Genomic DNA, 8,593 nt, shown 5'->3' with positions numbered 1-8,593 from the left:
GCGCCATACTGGGTCCGTAGGGGGGGGGCCTCTGGGTGCCCGGGCCTGCCTTGGGTACCGATCCTCCCAGTGGGTGAAGGGGCTGGGTCCTGTCATGGGGATGAGTCTGGTCTCGCTTGCCCTGGGGGGCCCCCGTCCAGGGGCCGGGCTCTGCTGCCTGTCCGCCCTGGGTGGTGTCCCTTCTCCTTGGGGTATCTGCCTCCCTGTCATCCTGCCCTGGCTCCTCGTGGGGCGGGTGCCCTCCGGCCCGGGGGCCTGCTGCTCCGGGCCTCTTCCTGGCCGGCTTTGCGGTGGGTATGCCGTGTCCGGGCCCCCCCCCCCCGGCTCGTCACTGGCGTGGGGCGGTTGCGGCCTCGGGGACCGCACTAATTGGCAGCCTACTTCCAGTGACGTACTTAAACACACCCACTCCCACATTCAGGTACACACACCACCACATCCATACACACACCACCACATCCATACATGCACACACACACACACACACACACACGCACACACACGCACACACACACGTATACACAGATGCAAACATACACACACACACAAATATACACAAGCGCGGGTACACTGTTGTACACTATTGCATAGCTTACTGTCTTATTGATCCATGAGTAGATTATTATCATCGTTATTATTACTATCAACATTATTATTATTATTATTATTATTATTATTATTATTATTATTATAACTATAATTATTATTATTACTATTAACGTTGTTATTATTATCATCGCTATTATTATTAACATCACTGTATGAACTCGCATGTATGTTTGTATGGGTATATATGCACTATCTGATAATTAGCTATGCATATTTACGATCTGTTTTGTTCTCTTTTAACACAATTGTATATTGTTGCCAGTTGCCTCCTCTACTCCTCTCTCTCTATCCCTCTCATCATCTCACCCCCCCCACTCATTTCCCCTCTCTACTCACCCCCCTATCTGTCCCCCTCAGTCCGGTCATGGCCAGAATGTCACCAAGAACATTATAATAAAACCACTGAAGAGGTAGCTCCTGAAACCACCCACGTGGCTCACACTCTCAAGATCTACCTCTGAGGATAAAATCTGTCAGCCATCATAGACATTCAGAGACACTTCTGCTTGTCATTATGGCCAGACCGGACAAGGAAAAAAAAAAAAAAAAATTTGTGGTGGAACTAGAATTTCATCATTCAAATCTGCAGAGAATTCTGGGAGTGGTGTTTTGTTTTTGGACTTTGATTTTGTTATATTTGCACTAAAGCCATGAACTACAGGTTGAGGTCGCCTTCAAGACAGACGTCCTACCCAAGAGTGGAAACATGGAAGCAAATCTCGCATGAATCAAACGTTTACATGATGATGACCTGCTGCAGGAGGTGCTTGCTGTCACCTGCCAGGTATCTTGTTTGATGATTTAATGGTCTAGTGATGTATTTTTTGATTTCTGATCTGCTGTGCCTTTGTCAAGGTTCATCTGGTGTGACAGTTTTGGTTTTGTTTTTTGCCTATCTGTCTGTTTGTTGGACCCGCCCCGTGGTAATCCCCGCCCATCAGCTCATCACCACACAGTTCATCAGCTCTGCTCACGACAGAGAAAAAAATAATCACAGATGACGTGGGATTCGGACAACATGTTGGCTGCTAAATGATCTGTGATGATTTTTATTTTATTTATTTTTATTTGAATTCAGCCCTGTTGTGCTGTCGCTGAGGTAACCATACCTGACTGTGGATGTTAACTGTTGTGTATTTCCTGTCTTGCACTGTATCGTTGTGTTGCCTTGTTTTTGTCTTGCTGTGTTTCTGCTATGGACAGGTGATTGTAAAGAGAACTGCCCTTCTGGGACTAATACAGTATTCTGAGCTGAACTGGCCTGAACTGAACATGTCAGCACCATTTGCAAATAACTGCCTGCTAACCTGAGCCAATCATACCAACCAAGTAAGAGCTGCTCAGTATGACTGGCTACACTAATCTAATGTTGCCACAAACACATTGTGCTTACAAAATCATCAAGTCTTGCTTTATGAGTTCACATGAACACGTTCCTTTCTCATCCTATGACAATTCGACCACTTATTTTTACGTAAGTCAGATTCACCTGCTTTCCTTTCTGATTCTTTGTGATGCAGCAAGTCACAGCAGCTCCAGGAACTAAGAAAGATCACACAACATGTGGCTGCAACAATAGCTGAAGAACGCGACATGACATTTTCACTGATCACTGATCACTCTGATGTTGCCATGCAGAATGTGTGTCAGCCAAATAGTCGCGGAGCCCTTTGTGGTGCATCGGATCCGTTCAGCTGCTCCGCCGCTGCCTGAAGCAGAAGTCGGGGGATGAACAGTCTGATATTGATTATTAGTAATTATTTATTTTTTTGAAGCAGCTTTAATCAGTGCTACAGTTCTGCGGGAAAAAGAGAAGAGAACGAGATGAAGGGAGAGATTTAATTTGAAGACAAATCCTGATTTTCTCATTATAAATACTTGTATTAAACCGCACTCGCCTGAGCCCTCAGATGTCGGCCGCAAGGCCAAACAAGACAAGGAAACATCACAGCAGTGATTTTGAATTGGAGAGAAAGTGTGTCTTTAAAGGGGGCTCACTGCTGCTGCTGCTGCTGCTGCTGCTGCGTGTGCGGGGGTGGGAGGGACGTCTTCCTGTTGAGAGTTCAAATGGTTGACTGGGGGAGAAAAAGAGCTGAAAAATCCACAGAGTGAAGGAGTTCACCAATAAAGGAAGAAGCGAGAGTCAAAGAGAGGTGAGGAGTGTAAATTTTGGTGAACTGCCTCTGTTCAGACACACACTCAGACATGTGGTAGCCCGTAAATCACAACGACTCGACACACAACACACGGGAGAAGAGAAAACTCACAGGGCCAAATCCACAAAGAACGGAGCGCAGCAGTAAATTGTGGCGCTTTTTGCGGCGACTTTATGGCCATAATCTCCACCACTATTGCGTGGTATCCACAAAGGTTTTTGCAGTAATGATATGCAGGCGCAAAAACAGCCAGAAATGTGGCACTTGAGGAGTCAGAAGCGCAAATTGCACTCTAGTAACCTGACTGCGTGATAGGTCGTCAGATATGATAACATTGGTGCATCCCTATATATTGAGTTGAATTTCAAATGGAGTACTTATTTTTGTTGTCGTCAAATAACATGCACATTGGCTTTCTCTCCATGAACTCATGCCAAGAAATAGACAGTCGCACACATCTCTCCATACATCCCCACAGATCTTCTGTCAAAGTACGTGTGGACATGAGCGCAAACTCTGTGGATCCTGCGCTGTTTCTAATGAGGCATATTTGCATAGAAGGAGGGGGGGGTCATTTTGCGCGAAATGACTAATTTAAATATATTCAAATGAGTCTGGCGCAGCCCAGCTGCTGCCTGCGCCTCAGCGCATTTCCTGCCGTTTTTCACCTTTACGTCTGCTCTGTGGATAGGAAGCACTGTTTTTGGTGCTACTTACACAGATTTTCTGGTGTAAAAGCTGGGCAAGCGCTTTGTGGATCTTTGAGTCTTCCCTCTGAGTAGAAAAAACCCTGATTGCTTCTCTGTGAATGTGTGGAATCAAGTACTGCAGGGGGAGAAAGAAGAAAGTTTTTCAGGTGCATTGAAAGGCAGCAGCTGTGATCCCAGGACCATCAAACTGTTTGCCTTTCATAAGGACATTTTAGTTCTTCATGAAGGTCATACATGTCATTCTGTTTAATAACCTGGCAGACCAGATGGTGCATTTCCTAAACCCACTGGATTTACCTCACATATCCATCTGGTAAAGAGCCCAAAGAGAGCATTTGAAGCTGAGAAGATGATTGGATGAACCTGCTGTCAATCATATCCATAGCAGAGCATGACCCTTTTTTTCTTAAAATGAATTTATCTTTATTGCCAGTTGAGACAGCTGGCAACAGGTCGAGGCCTCATACTGGTGACACCATTTTAGTTTAAAACAGTTTACAGACAGGCACGTCAGATCTGCAGCTATAAGGCTGTTTGACTTTAACATTTGCCTCGACAAATCTCTCCTGGATCAAAGACCCCTAAAACAGCCAATGAGATGGGAGACGTTAAAAACGCAACAGGACATCTTCAGTCTCGCACTTTCACCGTTTCCAGTCTGAAGTTCACAGTTTTTGCGGAACATGGAAGCTGCAGCTCCTCAACTGGGACACAGCACGATCTCAAGGGACTTCCCGGCTGCAATAAGGCTAAATATATTAAATAAAATAAAATGAGCTGCACATGTCCACCCCATGTCTAGCGCTGCTATACACAATGGTGGTGTTGGACAGATGGGCTCACAGTTACTTCCTCAGTTCTCTTCTTTACGGAAAGCCAGCACGTTCCTGCTTTCGCTGCAATGAATCCGTAGCTGATCTTATTGGAGTCCAATCAAGTTTGACTATCGACTCAGAATGGCAGGATGGTCAAGTTGAGTTGAGTCTTTGTGTTAAGAAGAGATGAAAACAATAATCGGGACTTATGCTTGTTTCACACCAGAGGTTAGGAAACTCCAGACCTTTTCCAGAAATCTGCACTGGTCTTAGCACTGCACTGTTTTGGGTGGAAAGACCATCAGCTGGGGTACAGCACGCACAAGAACTCATTGTGTTGGTGTAAAAAAACAAAAAAAGAGCCCAGTGTTACGGGACTGTTATCACTGGAGAACAAGCAGCCACAGACAGAGGGAGAGTGAAAAGAAGAGGCCTGAGGGGAAACAAACACATCCACACATGTACACACACACACACACACACACACACACATACACACACCCCCCCCCCCCACACACACACACACACACACACACACACACACAGATACAATAACATAACAAAAGGACATGTAGTGCAGGGTTGTGAGTACAGCCGTGGCCTGAGGGCTGCGGTTTGGTCGCTTCGCAGCTGCCTGATGTCGAGGAGCACAGCCTCTTCCTTTGAAGAGCAAACTGAAACCCCAAAGACGACCGTAGACATCCAGAGGAAAGGCTGGGGAGGCAGGACCAAGCCACAACACAACCTCCAAAGTATCACTTGTCCCAAATTGAAATGTCACGAGGTCCGATTAGCTGCTGCATTTTGCTCCCCGGCTCAGAGTCTGAGGCTGAGAATTTTGGATCAGATCGTGGCCAGTAGGCCTCCTTTTGCATGGCGGTGAAACCAGGGGAACGATTGCCACAACTTGTCCTGAATAATAAGAAAAACACCCAATACAACTCACTGAAACAGATGAAGATAGGGAAGAGGTGCATCAAGTGGCTGCAAACGCTGCTGCTGCTGCTAAACAGATTAGCAGGGATGCTGCGCTGGCTCCAGTTTTAGGATAATGATTTCATGGCACTTCAATCACAAAAAAAGAGCTTGTGGGCATTTTTTCCACTTTTCTTCTTGGAAACATTACATCCATCAAAAGGAAGCCCCTGAACAATAGCAGACTGGATCTAATCCACGTTCACTTTAAATGTGACACACGGTTCATGCATGTTATTATTATTATCATCACATTTATTACCATAGTTATGAATTATTTTTTCAATAGTGTTTTAGCATTACAGGACTAATCAAGTTTGAAAGGACAAAAGGAAAAAGACTCGAGAGCCAAACAAAGGAAGCAACTGATGGATGCAGCAAAGAAAAGACTCAACAGGGAGCTGCTGCCTCCTTTATGGATGCCATAAAGTAGCACTTAATGACACACTCTGCGCTTCATCCTGCACCCTGGGCACTGGGCTGCAGGGTGACAGGGAAGTCACCCTCTCTGGGCACACACACGCACACACACACACACACACACACACACACACACACACACCGGTGGGTCTGATTCAGTTGTAAAGTCTGTGCATTGGGCTGCTAACAGAAGAAGCTCTGAGGGCTTGTTGCCGCTTTATGAAGGCGTCCTCCAGTTGACTCTGGAGCCACTGACTGGACGGCCTGTTCGGGAACAAAGTCGCCACTTTGTTCTTGTCCAATCTTCTACTCGAGCTTGATTTTCTGCTTTTTAAAAGAGGCGCTGCATTCAAGAACTTTCAAGAGCTTTTCACACATTTAGCTGCGCGGCAGAAATGATCCCTTTTAGAAATCGGAGCAAGTGAGGCGGCCTTTTGCCATAAATTCTCAATCCTCCCACTTAGTGGGACGTTCATGCAGTTACCATACGCTCATCCAGACAATATTGCTGCAGCTCGGCGGGCACTGCAGCTTTCCCATGAACATTGCGGCGCCGCTTAATCCAGCCAGCGCAGGCGTAACCCCCTCTTGATCGAAAGAAAACAGGTCAGGAGCGCAATATCGGCAGCAGCAGTTTAGTTCTGAGGTAGGAGGTGAAAGTCCTGCAATAAGCAACCGAGTGACATGAAACACATGTGTGCATTCAATTTACTGCAGCCCAGGTTCATGTCATCCATGCTGATTTTGCTGAGGCCACACTGCAACATGCACATAGCTCAGTCAGAAAACACTTGTTCTGGAGTTTCTGCAGCTTTTTGTTGTTGTTGTTTTATTGCGTTGGCTGCAGTTTGCGGCACTTGTCCTGATTCGTAGCCCTTGAACTGGTGTGTCTGCTGCGTTGGAAGCTCTTCACGTTGTTGTGTTTCGGTGATAAATGTGCAATGCAAGCGTTGCCACAAACCCAACAATGTACAACAGCCGGAAAACAATGCAAGACAGTGAAAAAACGGCCCATAGTTTCCCCTTGGATGGGTTTCCCCCAAACAGACGAAGTAACACATCTGGTCACAACATCACAACATCATCATGCTTCTGGCTCCGGTTGTTGATTAACGTGTAAACAAGAATGTTACAGTGGCCGCTGTAATTGTAATAACCTTAGCAAGCAACAGGCGAAGTGGAGGATGGACTCTTCTTATTGGTGGAGTGAGTTTTGAATGATGTGGGACCTTCAGAAGTTCTATTCAGTTGTTTTGTCCCTCATGCTGACACCAGTGGGGACATTTCTTAAACGATCAGAGTAGCTGTATGTAGCTGAGTCCTGTATGTAAAGGGCGGACCGAGTTGTGCTTGTGGTTGCTGCCGTTGCCGTCCTTGCTGTGTTGTTGTCATAACATCGGCATCACATGGCACAGAGCAAATTTCACAGCTTCAGAAATGAAAATAGCTGCGAGCGGCAGCGATTTCACGCCGTTAATGCGCTGGTGGGATAAAGTGACATTCTGGGAAAGTTTGAGTGAAACTGCAGGCTCAGGAGGCCGACAGAAACGTGAAACGCCTAACGAGCAGCAGTGATTTTCATTCTGCTGTCAATGAACGTTTGGGGCCAAGGGATTGGACATGGTCTGTTCTATAATAATTGCGCTCGCTTTCAGAGGAATCTTCTTATTTTGGGAATGAAATTTGGTTCCGGCCATCTGAATAATAAACTTCAACATCATTTCTCTCAACCTGCAGCAATATAGTCTCAGGTCTTGACACAGTGTTGAAAAAGTTGTAGCCACATATGGTGCGATAAATTAGGTATATTTTGAATCTATATTTCACGGTTTCCATTTTTAACTGCTGCAGGATGAAATGACAATGGACCACTTTTATTTTCATTTATTATTAGACTATTAAAGAGTCTTACAATTCTAATTCATTTTCCAGATACTAACTGATGACTGTCTCTTATGTTCTTGTTGTTTGCTGGGCTGCGCTGTTGGTTACTTACGAAAACATGTTTTTTACACTGAGTTAAATCTGGATGAGACCCTTAACTTCTGGTTTGTAACGGAAACGCTGTATCAGTAGCCCAATCATCCCCTTCCGCCTAATTTTACTTTGATGACTTATGATGTAATTGATATCACAATGCCACTCCTGTTTGATTCAGATACCCTCCAGCCCCTCCGACTAATTTCTGTGCCGACCCAGTGCTGAGTTTATCATATTAGCATTGATGCAGAGTGAAGCCAAGGAACTCAGGACACTGAGGCACAGACACAAACCTTTACCATGGAGACACACACACACAGGGTCACACATAATCTTCTTGGATGTGGTGCTAAAGCAAGACGAGGCGCTTCTCTCAAAGAGAAGGGAGGAGAAGAGGTTTTTCCCCTCAAACCAAACAGAGCCGAGGCGGCGGGGAATCTGGAGGAGGCAACAACACAAGAAGGTTCCTGAGACGCCGCTGAGGTGGCAGATCAATCAATGGGGAGACACATCTGGAGCAGATGGCCGTCTGCATGGCTAAATCCCCTGAAAAACTGAGGGGAGAAGCAACAGGGGCTCAAGCAGATGTGGCCGCCAGGAGTCCTGGTTCCTGTTTTTCGTGCAGTGGAAATGCAGCAAGAAAGAGCCTGAGAGAGGCCCAACTGGACGGTGTGTGTGAGTGTGTGTGTGTGTGTGTGCGCGCGTGCCCATGTGAGCAAAAGGAGAGTTAAAAACCAGTCAAAGCATTAGAGCACATTATGGCAAACAAAAGGCACATGGAGGGTCAAGTGAGGGGACACACACATATCTCCTTTGTGTCAGCAATGACACTTTTCCATGGGTGAAAAAAACTTGAACAATAAACAGGATCTGTGTGACACTCACTCCAACAGTGGACAAGGCTACGCATGTGGTGACTTCTGCAGTC

Source organism: Nelusetta ayraudi, unplaced genomic scaffold (genome assembly GCF_046127955.1).
Source record: "Nelusetta ayraudi isolate G7.1 ecotype Tasmania unplaced genomic scaffold, CSIRO-AGI_Nayr_v1 ptg000011l, whole genome shotgun sequence".
NCBI classification, from domain to species: domain Eukaryota; kingdom Metazoa; phylum Chordata; class Actinopteri; order Tetraodontiformes; family Monacanthidae; genus Nelusetta; species Nelusetta ayraudi.
This window is presented reverse-complemented; position numbering follows the sequence as displayed.